Below are 17,342 nucleotides of genomic sequence, written 5' to 3' on the forward strand. Positions count from 1 at the left end.
GACGGCCCCCCCCCCCCCCCCCCCCCCCCCCCCGTGACTCCGCCTTCAATGGACTATCCACCTAAGGCGAGGCAAACGGGGACGATACGCTTCTGCCATCTGTCGGGGAGAAGAAAAAGAAGAAATGAAATCACCTTTTTTTTTTTTTTTTTTTTTTTTTTAACGCCTGTCCAGGATGTCCAATGGCTTTGAGACAGGTATCGCTGCAGGCGGTACGCGCCCCATCTCATGCATCTAGTCTCATGGATCCCAGCTCATGCAGTTGCGCGCACACACTAACTCCAGTCCCTACAAAGACGCAATGGGATAGGCGTAACATTGTAAAAACGAAACTTACAAACCGTGCTGTTGTATCTAAAGTAGACAAGAGGAGCGTGAGACAAGCAGGGTAATTTTAATTCAGTCCCATGTGTTGAATAATGCACATGAGTATTAATACAATAGTTTTGAACGACCTAAAATGCCAAATTTGAAAAACGAATTCAGGTCTCCCGTTTCCACCAGGAGACTCCCGTTTGTCGTTTAAAAAAAGCTATAAAAAAAAAAATCTCTCAGTCAAGGGACCTTGACAGATATGCAGTGCATATATAGCAGTGTGGAGTAGTGGTTAGAGCTTTGCACTCTTGACCAGAGGGTTGTGGGTTCAATCCTGGTGGAGGCCACTGCTGCTGTACCCTTGAGCAATTTACCTAGTAAGAACCCACCTGTAGAAATGGGTAATTGTATGTAAAAATAATGTGATATCTTGTAACAATTGTAAGTCGCCCTGGATAAGGGCGTCTACTAAAAAATAAATTTTATATATATATATATATATATAAATATATATATAGTAACACTGAACGTGCTGTGGGAGGTTAGTTCAGAGGCGGTGACAGTGAAACAATGATACAGACAACGTTTGAGGTTGAAAGGGACTTAAAAGTACAGTTTATTGCTCTTTTATGAACCCCTAAAAACTCCCCCAAAAAAAAAAAAAATCGAATAGCGGCGCTATTTGCCCTAATATAGCCCAACCGGGCTCGGTCATTGGTCAACTAAGGTTTCTCCTAATTAGCATGCTAGCCCCCCAATCCCCAACTAAATATACTCCCACCCAATCCCAGCTGTACACAGTCGGCACCCACGCACCAATCATACCTTACTAATATACTACACAGTACAAGGCATCTAACTATGTGGTTATCCCTCGCTCCCTCTCCCGCCCCCACTTGTCCGAATCAGTCTTTGATAGCCGCCCCACCGCTACATTCTATATATATAGGGCAGCAGTGTGGAGTAGTGGTTAGGGCTCTGGACTCTTGACCGGAGGGTTGGGGGTTCAATCCCAGGATGGGGGACACTGCTGCTGTACCCTTGAGCAAGGTACTTTACCTAGATTGCTCTAGTAAAAACCCAACTGTATAAATGGGTAATTGTATAAAAAATATATAAATAAATAATGTGATATCTGTATAATGTGAAATAATGTGATGTCTTGTAACAATTGTAAGTCGCCCTGGATAAGGGCGTCTGCTAAGAAGTAAATAATAAATAATAATAATATAAATAAATATATATATATATATATATATATATATATATATATATATATATATATCTATATCTATCTCAATTATGTGAGGCATAGAAAATCTGTACAACCAAAAATATAAATGAGTAACAATAACATAAATGTGTTTTTAAAAATGCATAACAGCAGACAGTATTTGTACTTTCCATTGGAAACTATGTTGTTCTCTGATTTATTGACTTTCATAGATTTCTTAAATTACTTAATTCGCCAAATTTGTACCTGCCGTTTGCTAAGACGAACGAGTTTAATAACCTTTACAAGAGCTGTAGTCGATGTTTTTAACCAGCAATATTTATAACAACACATTGGTAAATGACAGTTTTGCAGATAGAGGGTGTAAGGTGTGGGGAGGGGGATGGACGTAGAAAGCTAACACGAGGCTCAGGATGAGGGATGGGAGATGGTAGAAAAGCAACCATTACAAAAAAAGTCTAGATCTTGGTATTGTGTCTTTTTAACTTATTATTCCTGTTATTCTTATTATTTGGTTTATTTTCTGCTCAGATATAAGCTGAAGATTCACTTTGCTAAACAGTACATCAGAAGTTACCTAAAGTAATTCAGACTTTAATTATTAATTGTATTTTTTTGGTTTCTTATTTATATTGTTTTGGTTATACAGTTGCGCATACAACTACACTTTCTTTTCATATATTTAATATGTATGTGTATATGTCATTTGACTCATCTTTGGTTGCTATTTATAAAGTCTGTTTTATTTTTTCTTCTATAGATTAGTATGGCCTTTCAGGGACAGTGGCCTTTTAATATGGAGGTAACCCATTTTAATGTATGTGTTTATGTGTGTACCGTATGTATTATGTTGACAGTCACTATAGCTGCTATAAATGATCTGAAGAAAACAAGGCTCAGACTTCAAGACTCAGGGGTGGGCAATCCTGGTCCTGGAGGGCTGATGTCCCTCCTGGTTTTTGTTCCAACTGTGCCCTAAATTACTTAATTGGACCAATAATTAGCCCACTGAAGTAATTTAGGGTACATTTGGAACAAAAGCCATGAGGGACACCAGCCCTCAAGGACCAGGACTGCCCACACCTGCAGGACATTATCTGACCACCTCCATTAGCAGCATAAAGAGAGGGTTCAGCAGAAGTCTTTGTGTGTAAAAATTAATTAAACAGATGTCAAAAGTGAAGTGTTTTAGGAATGAAGATTGATTAAAAAAAAAAAAAAAGCTAAGGGGAATAGAAAATAAAGAATATGCAATCTGTAAGTGTCAGCTACCTTGCATGGCAAGCTCTCATTTTCACTGCATAAAGTGTCTGGCAAGGACAGGTCCAGGTTCAGGGATCTGCCTTCCGCGCATTTCATCTCCACTTCAGGGTACGAAAGAAACATCTTTGCAAAAACAAGAGTCATTAACTATTTAGGTATTCCACTGAAACAGCAATTCCTCCACCAATATGTGCACTCTTCGTCCGGTTATTGTCTGGGATATTCCACCGCAAACTCTGGCACAGCTAACTAATACAAGACTGAATATATTTCAATCTCCATTGACTTCAAATGTTCATCCAACTCTTTCTCCTGTGATCAATCGAGCCTAAGTTAGAGATTTGATTACAGGTACTTTTAGGATTTTAGATGTCTTACGCAGCGGACTCCCACACCAAGGCAAACACGAAAGTAGTTATCTCATATTAGAGTGTCCGAAAACGGTATCTCTGCAGGCTGTGTCTTCAGATCAAAGTTCAGAGACCTGTTTGTGTATCAAGAGCCTTGGATTTCATGTCGGGAGCCCTGTTTGAGTGTCATGCTCATGCTTTTGTAACTTTCTCATTACTCCTGTGATTGGATAGTTTGTTCATTTTGGGCGGTCCCAGAGTCCACTTGGAGTGTTTCCCATTGGTTGTTCTGGTTCCTAGACGGCCCCTTGTTCTCAATTGGTCGGCTATTTTGCCCCCTGTTGGCTGGATTTATGAGCTGGATTGTTTTCTGTCCTAGGTGTCAAAGCACCCAAAACTGTCTGGCTTGCAGCGGCAAAAGATCCATTCAGCGATGGTGGATATAAACCACTTGTCCAGTATTTAGTTTACGACTCTTTTTAAAAGCATTCCTTGTCAGTGGGGGAGTTTGTGACCAGAAACCAAGTAGACACAGAGAATGGCTTAGGACCCCCCTCTGTATATTTCAATTATGTTAATTTCATACACAGAATGATATTATGACCCACTCCTTTAACACAGTTTGGTATCAGCAGGAGACCAATCTGCACTCCAACATTTATAAATGACTCATGGTACAAAAAATAGGAGGCCAGGGCCTCATCAGCTACATGGAAGGAGTTATAGCTTTGCCATTTTCAGATTTTCATCCAGAGCTGCTGTGCCCTCTGTTTAGATCCCATCGTCCATGATAAACTGCAAACCCTGTGTCAGAAACATCATAAATAATAGTATTGTCATATAGAAGGTCTTCCTGCATTAAACCTGTGCTTTTAAAAGATTCAATACTTTTGAAAATAGATTATATATTTATAATATCATATAATACATATATACACATATATTTTATAAACATATGCTTTTATATATTGCATTATTTGTATTCATTTATTCATTACAAATATATGTTCTAACCATATCAGCAATTGTTACATTTATAGAACCGAGGATAACAAATTAATTAGTTTAAGTGTCTCAGAAAAAATAAATAAAAATGGTCTTTCATGGCTATTTGAGTGGAGTTCTCTTTTCTATAGGCGTTCTGCAATGGTGTTGTGCAATTGTGAATGGAATCATCTTTCCTAGTCCTTTATACAGCTCTGCATTGTTTGGATATACTGATACAATTCCATACAGAGCCTTGGGATAGTCTAGTTACACATACTGATGTGTTAACAATGCCATGTCTTCAACATATTAACCCTTTAGAACAAGAATAAAGACTGGCTGACATCGACTCTTGAGCAACAGTGTTTGTCTGGTAGATAAGAGCTACAAATAAAAGCTAATGTAAGTCTGTAGCTGCAAGTCATGCTACACCAAGGTGTGAATCATATCTAAAGTCTCCAGGCATGTCCAGGAATGCTCAAGAATATAAAGCTGACAAAGAAAAAAGGCATCAACCACATTTGATATTTTTCCCTGTTTCTCAGTAATATTTATTTTTGCATAACATTTTCTAAAAACTCAACTGGGATGCTATTTTATTTGTAACTATATTTATTTATGTAACATATTTATCAATGGATTTGGTGAAAGAAGCGACCAGAACCAATCCTGCTGTAGTTATTGTAACAGTTGTACTGTAGTCGGATTTACATTATCACCATATGAAACTCTTAATAAGAAATATTAAGAAATACATAGTGTTCTTTTTTATTTGGTCTATTCAGCCATGCAAACCTGCCATCTACTGGCACCTGCAAGCACTACCATTGGTAAATTAAACTTTTTCTGTACAGTTAAAGCAAAACAAAACAAAAAAAACACATCGGTTTTAGAAAATAACATCTTAGCTACCTTAGCGTGGGGTGATAAAAAAAAAGGTTAAGATCAGAAACTTTATACACAAATGTAATAGCATAATATTTATCACATGATGGCGCTATTAATCACACATTAGTCGAACATCATAGCATGTTATCCAAAGCAGGCAGGGGTAGATGAATTGGGACATTTTGAAATGTATGAATTATAAAATGATGAAATACTGAGGAAACACTGTATTGGCCACCCTTTCACTCTAGATTAATCCTGTTGGTGTTTGCTCCCAAGGTGATTATTGACTTTACCGTCACTAAATTAAAAAAAATAATAAATAAAAAAAAAAAAACACAGAGAAAAGAGACATGTGCTAGAGCGTGTTTACTAACAAGGTCGTGTTTTCAGAAATGCAGTTGTTTAGATTATTGAAATGGACCGCGTTGTTCTATGTGACCGTTTCGAATTTTGAAAATTAACTTTCCAATAATGTATTGTTGTTGTGTGAAATATCAGGTTAATAGCTGTGTGAATATGACCAAATATAGACTGGCTTCTAAGCTTAACAAGTTGCTTAGATCCTTGTGATATGTTTTAGGTTACAGAATACTTGTTTCGTGTTCAGATTTGCCAAGTGCTGTCGACCCAGATCAATAGCACAGTTTATTAACTCAAGACACCAAAGGAGTGATTTTCAAAAGGAATTAAATTGTTTAAAAAAATGGGCCACATTGTAACAGATTATTGACATCTCATCCATGAAACAAATTGACAAAAATTATTTAGTCTTCATAAAGATCATTTTTAATCTGGTACATTATCGGTACTATATAGAAATAATAACCAAAAACAAATGCATATTTACATTTAACATGTTTTTTTGCCTCTAATAAATAAACAAATAAATTACTATTGTACTGTTTACCCCTTGAGGGCCATTCTGCATCAGGTTTTGAAGATTATCAATTAAATAATGACTAGATAATGAATAATTAATAGTTGAATAGAGGTGTAATTGGTTTAATTAATTAAGTAGGTAAGTGTATGCTTTTAACACATATCTGTGCACCACAGCTTTAAAGAAAGTCAATATGTAGCATTGTATTCATATTTACAGCCTGTATAGTTTCCTGCCAGTCATTACACACAGTTAATTTCTAGGCCATTCCACTTTTTGTAGCCACATTCTAAATCATTTAATTGACACTTTTCAACTTCCACCAGATCTCAAAACTGTTCATTATTTAAGGTGTAGTGTCCATACAGGAAGTTGTTATATTTAAAAAGGTTGTTACTTTATAAGCTCATGATGAAAACAATCTGTATTGTGCATGTTTCCTGTAATTATTATTATTATTATTATTATTATTATTATTATTATTATTATTATTATTATTATTATTATTATTTGTTTTACACTATTGCAGTAAAAGAAAGAAATCCACTTTTTTCTCTTGTTCACATGGTTAAACAGTTGACCAACAATTATCACATTTTAGTATAAAACTGATCCGGATTGTGGGACAACGCAGGTTTAAATTGTACCTATTAAACCTAAGTGGGTGGTCTAAGAATTCTTCGCCACGATAATTCCAGTTGCTAAAATTCCATTATTTGTATCATGTTTCCCTCCTGTCATTCAGACCTGGATCCCTCTCAAGCAAAGACTGCCAATTGTGTCAAATTGTGCCAAGAAAAAAACCTAACAAAAACAAACATATTATCATTTCAGGCCACAAAGGTCTCACAATAAACATGATAAAATGAAATTAGAGCACCCTACACCCTGTTAGTAACTGGACTAACTAACAGCAATGTTCTTTTTGCTGACAATATTTTGCAAAATTCATGTTTAGAGTGTCCATTTAAAGAACAATACTCCCTCTAGTGTATTTTCACAATAATACACCTAGGAAGCTGGGGGTGGATACTATTTAAAGCACACTCAGCTTCCTGTCCTTTGTGTGGTTTTTGACATCCTGAAGAGACAGCTGAAAGAATTTCAAGCTTTTGTTCTCCCACTTTTTGGACAACAACTTTAAAGTCAAAGGAACCCTAAAATATAAGCAAAACTAAGGATGCATTACCTCAAGACAAATTGTGTGCATTTAGATATTGTAGCGAGCACAGGAGTGGATACACACACACCACGGCTCTTTCAGGTACAATGCGGTTTATTAGGCAGCTATCAGCAACTAGCACCATCCACACACTCTCTCACACACTCACAGACAGCCCCTACCCACCCACGAGTATCCTAACCCTAACCCTAACCGACTCCCAGGGTGACACACACTCAAAGGTGAACACAGGAAGGGTTTAACAATTTCAGGACTGTACAACCAAAACAGTGAAATAACAACACAATGAACATTTTCCCCAAAGCATTTTCCTTTCCAAGCGTCTTCTGGTCTTAATTAGCATGCCAGCCTCTCTCCATGAGAGGAGACGTCCGGGCACATCACCCGATCCACCAACAGTGCCTGTTACAATATGTTAAAAAAAAAATGTTAAAAAAAATATTATTTTTAGATAGGTAAGGAAACCATTTTTTTTTTTTAAATGCAGTGTTCTTTATTTTTATATTACTGTATAGTAAATGCAATACAAATGGAAATACATTAAAGCTTTATCCCAGAACATAAAAAGGCATTAACTCCAACAACCAGGGTACAGACTCAAATTGCTTAGCTTATCTAACAATCTTTCTTACAAATTTCTTCCTACATCTACTATACAGAAACAAGGTCCAATATAATTTAAGCTCCACTGACACCCTGTGCTTTGGAACATGAGAGTTCTGTTCTGCCCTCTGTGGTTGACACCCAATCACAATACTGGCGCATCCTGAATACGATAGGCAGCATCCATCACATGAGCTCTCCTACAGCCAATCTACAGGCTGTACTGTGACAGTTTTGTAATAACCTCTGCAGGTTTTGATAAGGTAGGCTTGGCTTGGCTTTAGACTCTGCTAGTGTAGTAACAGTACTATTCACATGGTGTTTTATTTGTCAATGGCTGCCTAACCCAATGTTTCAGAGTATCTCTGTGATCATTTTCTAATGCTATTGCAAACTGTGACCAAGATTCGTTGTTTTGTTTTAAAGAGCAGTGCAGTTTATTTTGGGCTTTAACTTCAAACTAATGCTCCAGTAATGTATTGTTTTAACTGAACAATACCCCAATACCTTGCCATTAAAGATGTTGTTGGAATCTAATGTGAATGTAAGAATTTGGTGAATAAATATTGTCTGGTGCGAGATTGAATTCCTACTTAACTGCTACTGTATACTGTCCTGGTATTCTTTCTTGATCTACAAAACCAGTATCCCACTTGTAAAACTCTAACTTGCACAGCCACACAAACTGCTTATCTGCCTGACCTTTGAACTACTGACGCAGACTTTTAAAATCCGAAAATAAAACAAACTTTATTTATGAAGCACTGCATTTTTTTGGACAAACCTGGTTGCAGACCACAAAGGATGTGATGATGATATACCAAAAGAAACATCTACAGCGGCTTTGCTTTGCGAGCACACCTTAATCCTGACCTAAACGCTCACCACAGCTTGGGAGAGTCATTATGTTGAATTGTGCTGAATTGTACTAGCTTTTGTGGTAGTTTCATGATGTGGACTAATGTCAAGGTTGAGACCACCAAGCCCATTTGACTGATCTGAACTCAAAACTACGCCCTCCCGCCTTGTCTGCCTTGTTTCACTCACTTCCTCTCACAGGGAAATGATTTCCTTTCTTGCTAGTCGCCTCACTGAAATCAGGGCTGCCTCCTTCTGTGCAGGGATTAATTCTACCACTGGGGCATTGCCTGTGTCCTCTGGCTGATTCTCTAAAAGTATGTGTTGCCTCATCATCAGCCATTATATTTGGTGATTCTCTTTTGTTTTCTACAGCTTATGATTAAAAAATAAATTAGAGAAATGTCTATCTTAATCCTCATGCTTGGTCTTGTTTTTGCCTGTTCGTGTTTATGTACATTACTTGTGTTTTTGCATTCTGCAGCATTTCTCATGATATAATACAGAAGAGCTTTTGATTGATTTTTAATCACCAAGGACTATGAGAAGAACATAGAAGTGTTGAAAAAACCAAAGAGAGAACTGTGACAAATACCGCACTTATAATACAAGTAGTATTGAACCTAAAGGACTGAAGAATTTCCTGTCTGTTATTGAATTCCCTAATACTCATATTGTTGAGTGTGAGAACTTATTATTTCTCTCTCTCATCTCTTATAGATGTTGAGTGTTTATGACATCAGTTAATTGATATGTACCTGATCTTAAATGACCTGATCTCCAACTGAGTATATCAATATGAAAAGCAATCAAGGGAATACATTTAAATGCCTAATACAACTCACACACCAGTGTACAACATCAGACAACAAAAGATGGATCCTTGTAGGGAAACCTGATATCCTCTCCACCTCAGTAAACTAAAACATCATCCCAGGGGGCTACATGGCCATAGTAGGACGCTAATTGTTCAGTGTCTGACTTAAATCCCTCCCCTATACTCCCCTTACAAGGAATACCAAAGGATCTCTTTCAGTGTCAGAGCAAAACATCTTCCAAAGAGGCTCAATGTTCATAACATTTTGAGAAAGCAACCTTTAGCAGGAAATTTGCATTTGCCATGCAGGTTTATGGTTGCAATTAAAACACTTATGGCTAGTTTCACAGACCCTGATTAACACTTGGACAACCTTACCTAAGGTAACATTAGGTAGTCCAGGATTGGTGCTAATCAGGGTCTGTGAAACCAGCCATTAGAGCACTCTTAGCTTGCATGACAAAATCAAAACTAAAACCTTTTTGCAGCACCCCCACCCCCACTTTGTCCCTTTTTTTCAGAGATTCGTTCATCTATTTGCATAATAATGATAAGATGACGTCAGATGCAGGAAAGAGAGCTGTTTGACAGAACAATGTAGATTAGTAATGTGAGACATGGTGTTGTGCTCCGAATGCATATTGATCTCAGACTGAAGGATCACACTAATAAGAAGAGCTGCCTGGCAACAGAAGTGAATTAAAAATATGGTAATAGAGGTACAAACATATCTGGAATATGATAATCTAACAGATGAAATAAAACACCAAGAAATTATAAAGCAAAGGAAAAGACAAGCCCACACATCATACGGGAGGAAGCAAAATGAGATTGAAAGATTGGATTGAAAGGAGATTGCTGGATTGAACTGTTAATAACAGAAAACAGGATTCAAAATATCAGTCAGTCGTGCAGATAAAATCTCCCATGACTTGCTTGAGTAAAAAAAAAAGTGTTTCGGAAAAAAAACCTGGCAGTATTATTTAATGTAAGAATCGGAGACATTTACGAGGCTATGAACAAATGACAGCAATAGCTTTATTTCAGATTTTTCTATCGACATTATATAAACATTATAAAAAGAAAAAAAAATAATAAGGATATGTAGTCACCCTTTGTGATCAGGAATGGCAGAAATAGATATACTGTTACATTTTCAAAATATAATATATATATATATATTTTTAAAGCGTGTATGTGGGACTTCATATTTTATGAAGCAATATGTGGCAGCTGAAAACAAAACTGCGGATGCTACAAGTTCCTGCTTTACATTTCCAGCTCACTGACTCTGGGAGCGTGACCTTAGAGGCAACTTCCTCCTTCTGCCTCATTTCCACCTCACATACCGGGTGTATGCTGGACTTGTAAACAGGACATAGCTTCTCGTTTGGGACACCGCCTTCCCTGCTAAATATAGAAGATGAACACCACAGATCATGCGACTTTTGAGGTTAAAGTATTTGTGACTTCCTGGTAAAAGTGGGTTTAATAGTAAATTGGCCAACTGTCCTTCTTGATCCCTTCTCCTGTGTGTTTCCCACAAAATGATTAACCTTGTGTAATTTTATTTTAGAATTATGCAATTGCTGCTGCCATTATTAACGCTCACCAGTACCATTTAAAATGCCTGTTTGGCCCATGTGACTTCAGCAATTGTGTGTATTTTTTAAGTCTTTGGAGTTACAGAAAGTTAAAGGTGGTGTCAAAAAAAGTAGTCTATTCTATATATATATATATATATATACAGACGTGCTCAAATTTGTTGGTACCCTTACAGCTCAGTGAAATAATGCTTCATTCCTCCTGAAAAGTGATGAAATTAAAAGCTATTTTATCATGTATACTTGCATGCCTTTGGTATGTCATAGAATAAAGCAAAGAAGCTGTGAAAAGAGATGAATTATTGCTTATTCTACAAAGATATTCTAAAATGGCCTGGACACATTTGTTTTTTTACTCCTTAGAAAAGATAATAAATAATTGGATTATAGTGATATTTCAAACTAATTAGTTTCTTTAATTAGTATCACACATGTCTCCAATCTTGTAATCAGTCATTCAGCCTATTTAAATGGAGAAAAGTAGTCACTGTGCTGTTTGCTATCATTGTGTGCACCACACTAAACATGGACCAGAGAAAGCAAAGGAGAGAGTTGTCTGAGGAGATCAGAAAGAAAATAATAGACAAGCATGGTAAAGGTAAAGGCTACAGACCATCTCCAAGCAGCTTGATGTTCCTGTTACAACAGTTGCAAATATTATTAAGAAGTTTAAGGTCCATGGAACAGTAGCCAACCTCCCTGGGTGCGGCCGCAAGAGGAAAATCGACCCCAGATTGAACAGAAGGATAGTGCGAATGGTAGAAAAAGAACCAAGGATAACTACCAAAGAGATACAAGCTGAACTCCAAGGTGAAGGTACGTCAGTTTCTGATCGCACCATCCGTCGCTTTTTGAGCGAAAGTGGGCTCCATGGAAGAAGACCCAGGAGGACTCCACTTTTGACATAAAAACATAAAAAAGCCAGACTGGAATTTGCTAAAATGCATATTGACAAGCCACAATCCTTCTGGGAGAATGTCCTTTGGACAGATGAGTCAAAACTGGAGCTTTTTGGCAAGTCACATCAGCTCTATGTTCACAGACGAAAAAATGAAGCTTTCAAAGAAAAGAACACCATACCTACAGTGAAACATGGAGGAGGCTCGGTTATGTTTTGGGGCTGCTTTGCTGCGCCTGGCACAGGGTGCCTTGAATCTGTGCAGGGCACAATGAAATCTCAAGACTACCAAGGCTTTCTGAAGCGAAACGTACTGCCCAGTGTCAGAAAGCTCTGTCTCAGTCGCAGGTCATGGGTCCTCCAACAGGATAATGACCCAAAACACACAGCTAAAAGCACCCAAGAATGGATAAGAACAAAACATTGGACTATTCTGAAGTGGCCTTCTATGAGTCCTGATCTGAATCCTATCGAACATCTATGGAAAGAGCTGAAACTTGCAGTCTGGAGAAGGCACCCATCAAACCTGAGACAGCTGGAGCAGTTTGCTCAGGAAGAGTGGGCCAAACTACCTGTTAACAGGTGCAGAAGTCTCATTGAGAGCTACAGAAAACGTTCGACTGTCGTGATTGCCTCTAAAGGTTGTGCAACAAAATATTAGGTTAGCGGTCCCATCATTTTTGTCCATGCCATTTTCATTTGTTTTATTATTTACAATATTATGTTGAATAAAAAATCAAAAGCAAAGTTTGATTTCTATTAAATATGCAATAAACAATGGTGGATGCCAATTACTTTTGTCAGTTTCAAGTTGTTTCAGAGAAAATTGTGCATTCTTCGTTTTTTGTGGAGGGGTACCAACAAATTTGAGCACGTCTGTGTATATATATATATATATATATATATATATATATATATATATATATACATACACACACACACGCTGATGCACAGCAACACTCAGGTCTAATGGATTTAATCAAAATTTTAAACATAGATAGATGTATATGTGTGTATATATATATATATATATATATATATATATATATATATATATATATATATATATATATAAAAAATGAAAGCGAATATAAAGGGACACTGACCTTTTATTATCTTTAAACACCAGAAACATCTTTGTGGACACATTGCGTCTGAATTTGCTGTCAGACATAGTGTATCTGTGCTGTCACAGTTACTGGTGCAGCTCCAGGACAGCCGCTGCAAGGACTCCATACAGAGCAGATTGGAATTTGGAAGTGGAAGTGCTCTCTCCGCAGCTGTAACAGCAACAGCTTGTTTTGCGCCTGCGCGCCTGGGGGCTGCAGGACGAGACAATATGGCGTAGCATAGGAAAGGATTGCAGTGACTGAAAAGAAAGAAACGGAGGGAGGCACAAAGGGAAAAATTGAAAAACGCTTCTTCAGGAAAAGAGAACATTGCGAACAGGATGTGCGCCACAAATTAAGGCACATAACTTTTGTTTAAACGTAGTTTTCAGGAGCGAGAAGGACAGTTAGACTACGGGGAAGGGCTGAATGTTGTTTCAGGTAAGTGTGAGTAGAAATGTTTTTGTTTTGTTTGTTACAATGCCCCAGTGTGAAATTAAGGACCAGACTCACAAGTTACTCCCGTTAGTTTTGTTATTGAACCAAATGTAACTTTTCAGGCTATTTGGAAGTTTTGGTTTACTTAAAACAGCAATGGCTCCTAATACTATTTTGGTTGCTTACCTGATTGGCCAAACTACAACTTTCAACTGTTGTGAAGTGTACGGGAAGTTGGCAATAACCCTTAGGAACGTTACAGTCGGTATGACTGATTTAGTGGTTAAAACAACATGCTTTATTGTAGAAAGTGTTAACCGCTTTAAAAGAGAAAACCTTAAACATCGCAAAAAGTATTACGACACAATGCGGACCGCTCATCAACAAGTGAAAACGTGAAAGTTTTGTACATAATTAATCAGCTATATAATTGCTGTTGTTTTCCGCACACTTTGCCACAAACTGGAAAGAGATTATTAATAGATAGGGGCAGTAGATCTGTGTTACTGGACTAAGCACGCAGTGTCAGCGATGCCCAGATTCAGTATCTATCTACGTCAAGGAATGCGACTTTATAGAAACACAGAACTTGCATTACCAGTGTACTACTGCACAAGCCGGATCAAACTTTTGTGTGGTTATGTGGCATATAAGGCCAACATATTCAAACGGTGATTTACACTGTACATGTGCTGTATTATTAATTGCATTTTTTTTGTTCGTAATAATATGTGGCGAACTTGGCGTCACTGCTGTTTCCCATTTGACAAAAGGACCTGGATGCATCACATGAAGAGATTAACAGTTTTTTGTCCTGGTTTATGGATATTTATTGAATGTGCTTTTGAAGAGAAAGATGGATTTACAGTTTACTGTTCTCTCAAACACACACATCAATATAGCAATGATTACACTTTTTTTTTTTCTCGAGTAGGTATATGTTAATATCAAAATATCACTAAGGTATTATCCACTGATCTATGAAGCATTCAGAATACCATATTGTATTTGCTATCAGGTGTTTGTCCAATTTACTAAATGCTAGTATAGATGGCTACTTGCTACTTTAACCTCGATAATTACTGTAACTGGACATTAAGATAGTGCTGTACAAAAATAAACAGATGTTTTATAGAAACAAATTGTGTATTGGCTAGGTGTAGAGTATAGGCAGTTTTAGAAAATAACCATATATTTATATATCAGATTTGTAGCACGTTGGAACATCATTAAGATAGATGCCTGAGATGTGTATACTATACATGTTCCTGATCCTGCGCAATATGTCTCTACCACACAGGTTACAAAAACAATGCATGGTGCAGATATGTGAAATAAGGCTTCAGTCATGCAAGCGAATCATGGTGTGAGTTAGTGAAGTGGTAAAGGGTACCAACGTTAAGAATCAATCCTAAAGAGCGGAAGGGAGATTCTGTACATTTCTAAGAAGTTTGCTTAGGATCGTTTGAGATGCTGTGTTTGAAAATGGGCACGTCTTCAATTCGGGTGGGCATTCTTTTACTGATTCGTTGACTATAAGGTCACTGAGCTGGTTGTTTTTGTACTGATCACAAGAAGTAAGGTAGACAGAGAAGTGCGCCTCTATTTTAACGCAGTAGTACCCCGTCAGTAGTACCTTCACAGAGGGGATTCATTATCCCTCCTGCATTGTTCTCCTGTTCCCGATGATGCCCGGTGGGATCTGCACCTCAGCCAGCTGGGGAAAGTGGATACACGATTCTGAAAGCTAAACACTTACTACTTTAAAACAACAACTTTTAATTTTATATTGAAGCATAGGACCGAAATATTTTGTGTTATCCCAGATTTCTGAACTGATAATAGAAGCATTCCAATTAAAACACACAGATGTGTGGCTTTATTATTTATTCTTTTTGTTATATAGTGTTTTCACATGCACTGGTGCATCAAGCGTTAATTTCAATACATTCAGGTTTCATAACTATTTCTACACACTGCTGGGTATAAGTGTTGTTGTTTGGCTCTGACTGATTGGTTTGGAGGTGCAGTAGTCTTGTTTAAAATATGTTATCTAGTATTCTGTTACAAGTGACAACAAGTAAGGCTTGGAGGGATAAAAACAGTTAACTTTCTTTTATCATTTTTCAAAGGCTTCCCGCATGGTCTGAAGTTGTTCCGTGATGGTCAGATGATACTAATCTGATTTGATAATGTAATTTTCCTAGGCAAAGAAGAATCACCATTTATGGGGAACTGGGTGTGTGTTATGGATGCGAGTCAGTAAGGCCATGTCCTTTCATCTTTCTAGGAAGCATTCAAATGGATTAATTTGTCCAGTATACTGTATGGACAGTCATTTTGTACACAAGGCTCTATGAATATAAGGGCTAATTATTTATTGGGCTTGTCATAGTGTAATGAGTAGGGGTAGGAATTTAGAATACAGTGTGTGTAGTCTATTGAAAGGCAGAGCAAAACTTGTGGGTTTGCAGTTGTGCTGTCATGATGCCCACCTCGCTGTCAGTCTCGCCACCACTATCCCTTACGTGTTTCCTGGATGTAGCCAGCTCATACTGGCAGTTTCTTTACAAATGAAATAATGCATTAAAGATTTCGAGTAGTGAATATTTATCAAAGTACTTCAAGAATGATTTAATTTCAAGTATTCCTGCTTAATAAAAATGTTAAAGCTTACTGATTGATTTGACTTTAAGTACACTGTATTATACTACAAGCACACTATATATAAGGAGAAAAACACTGAGAGATAAATTGAGCTCTAAGTGTTTTGTTTATTACATCAGTGATATTATGCTGCAGTGTTAGATTCACATCAGAACCCGAATTAGTCAGCGGCAATTTGAGCCCCTCTTGAATCTTGTGGATAACTCATGGGTCATGTGTGGAATTTAAGAAGTGGGTGTTATTGTGGGATATCATGCATGCCTTTTATTTCTGTATTTCAGCATGTAGCAACTATTAATTCATTGTTAAAATGCAGCCCAATGATTTTAATCTTTAAAATAAATGCAGTTAATTACCTGCAAAAGTACTTGGCATTTTTTAAATATAATTTTGGGCACGAACAGCTTAAACAATGGCAGTTTAAACACAGACACACAACAGTATAAAAGTACTGTGCTTAAACAGAATTAATTTAATTTACTGACCTGTAAATCAGGAAATAGATACAGAATCTGTTGTGTAAGTCCGGTGATGGGCATGTAGTGCATGTGTTACACTCAGTCAGTGACAATGAGTGTGACACATACACCAAATAGTTTAACAAAAGTGTATGTCTTCTACGGTCGTACGTATGTACAGTAAAAATAATGTTACATTTACATGTGGTGGATATAGGTCATGATGATTTACTTTTCTCATTTTGCCGATGGCTGTGAAATGAAAAACCAACACATGTTGTCAAGGCATGTAGGTTAATACCGACTTACTGTGCTTGTGTACAGTGTCAAACTTTGTATTTTTTCATTAATTCTGCCCTAATCCTTTCCTTTATTCTCCCATTTTGATTACTCCTACTTTTTTCTGGCATCTATTTTTTTCTTCATTCAAGTTCCTTACCCTACTCCGCATTCTGTGCCTCTTTCTCCCATCAGTAATTTTAGCCTCCTGTCGGCCTGTTTTCTCTCACAGATACAACAGTATGCATCTAGCCATTCAGCTGCCAGTTGCCTTAGTAACGGAAAGGCTTTTGTTTTTGACAGGCATTATGCGGACGGAAACATATGTTATTCAAATGCTTTGGAAACACTTTGATACCCAAACTGATTTCCACAATTGGTGCTTGTTATTTTCAAAATCAACCTCTGCTTCAAGTTCCCTAAATCACCCGTCCAACAAAACTGCTCCCAATTCATATATGTGTGCAGAGCTTCTCTTGAATTCAAGTCCAAGCTAAATTACTGCTAC

At 37.3% G+C, this 17,342-nt stretch overlaps 1 protein-coding gene across 2 annotated transcripts in view; it reads left to right on the forward strand.

The window, feature by feature from the left end:
- Positions 1–13,155: 13,155 nt before the first annotated feature.
- Positions 13,156–17,342, forward strand: part of LOC117973183 (adenomatous polyposis coli protein-like) — a 61,649-nt gene continuing 57,462 nt past the window's right edge. For both annotated transcript variants that reach the window (XM_034924590.2, XM_034924592.2), the window contains exon 1: positions 13,156–13,433. The gene's annotated coding sequence lies outside the window, so the exon portion shown is untranslated. The remainder of the gene's footprint in view (positions 13,434–17,342) is intronic.

Source organism: Acipenser ruthenus, chromosome 1 (assembly GCF_902713425.1).
Source record: "Acipenser ruthenus chromosome 1, fAciRut3.2 maternal haplotype, whole genome shotgun sequence".
NCBI lineage: Eukaryota > Metazoa > Chordata > Actinopteri > Acipenseriformes > Acipenseridae > Acipenser > Acipenser ruthenus.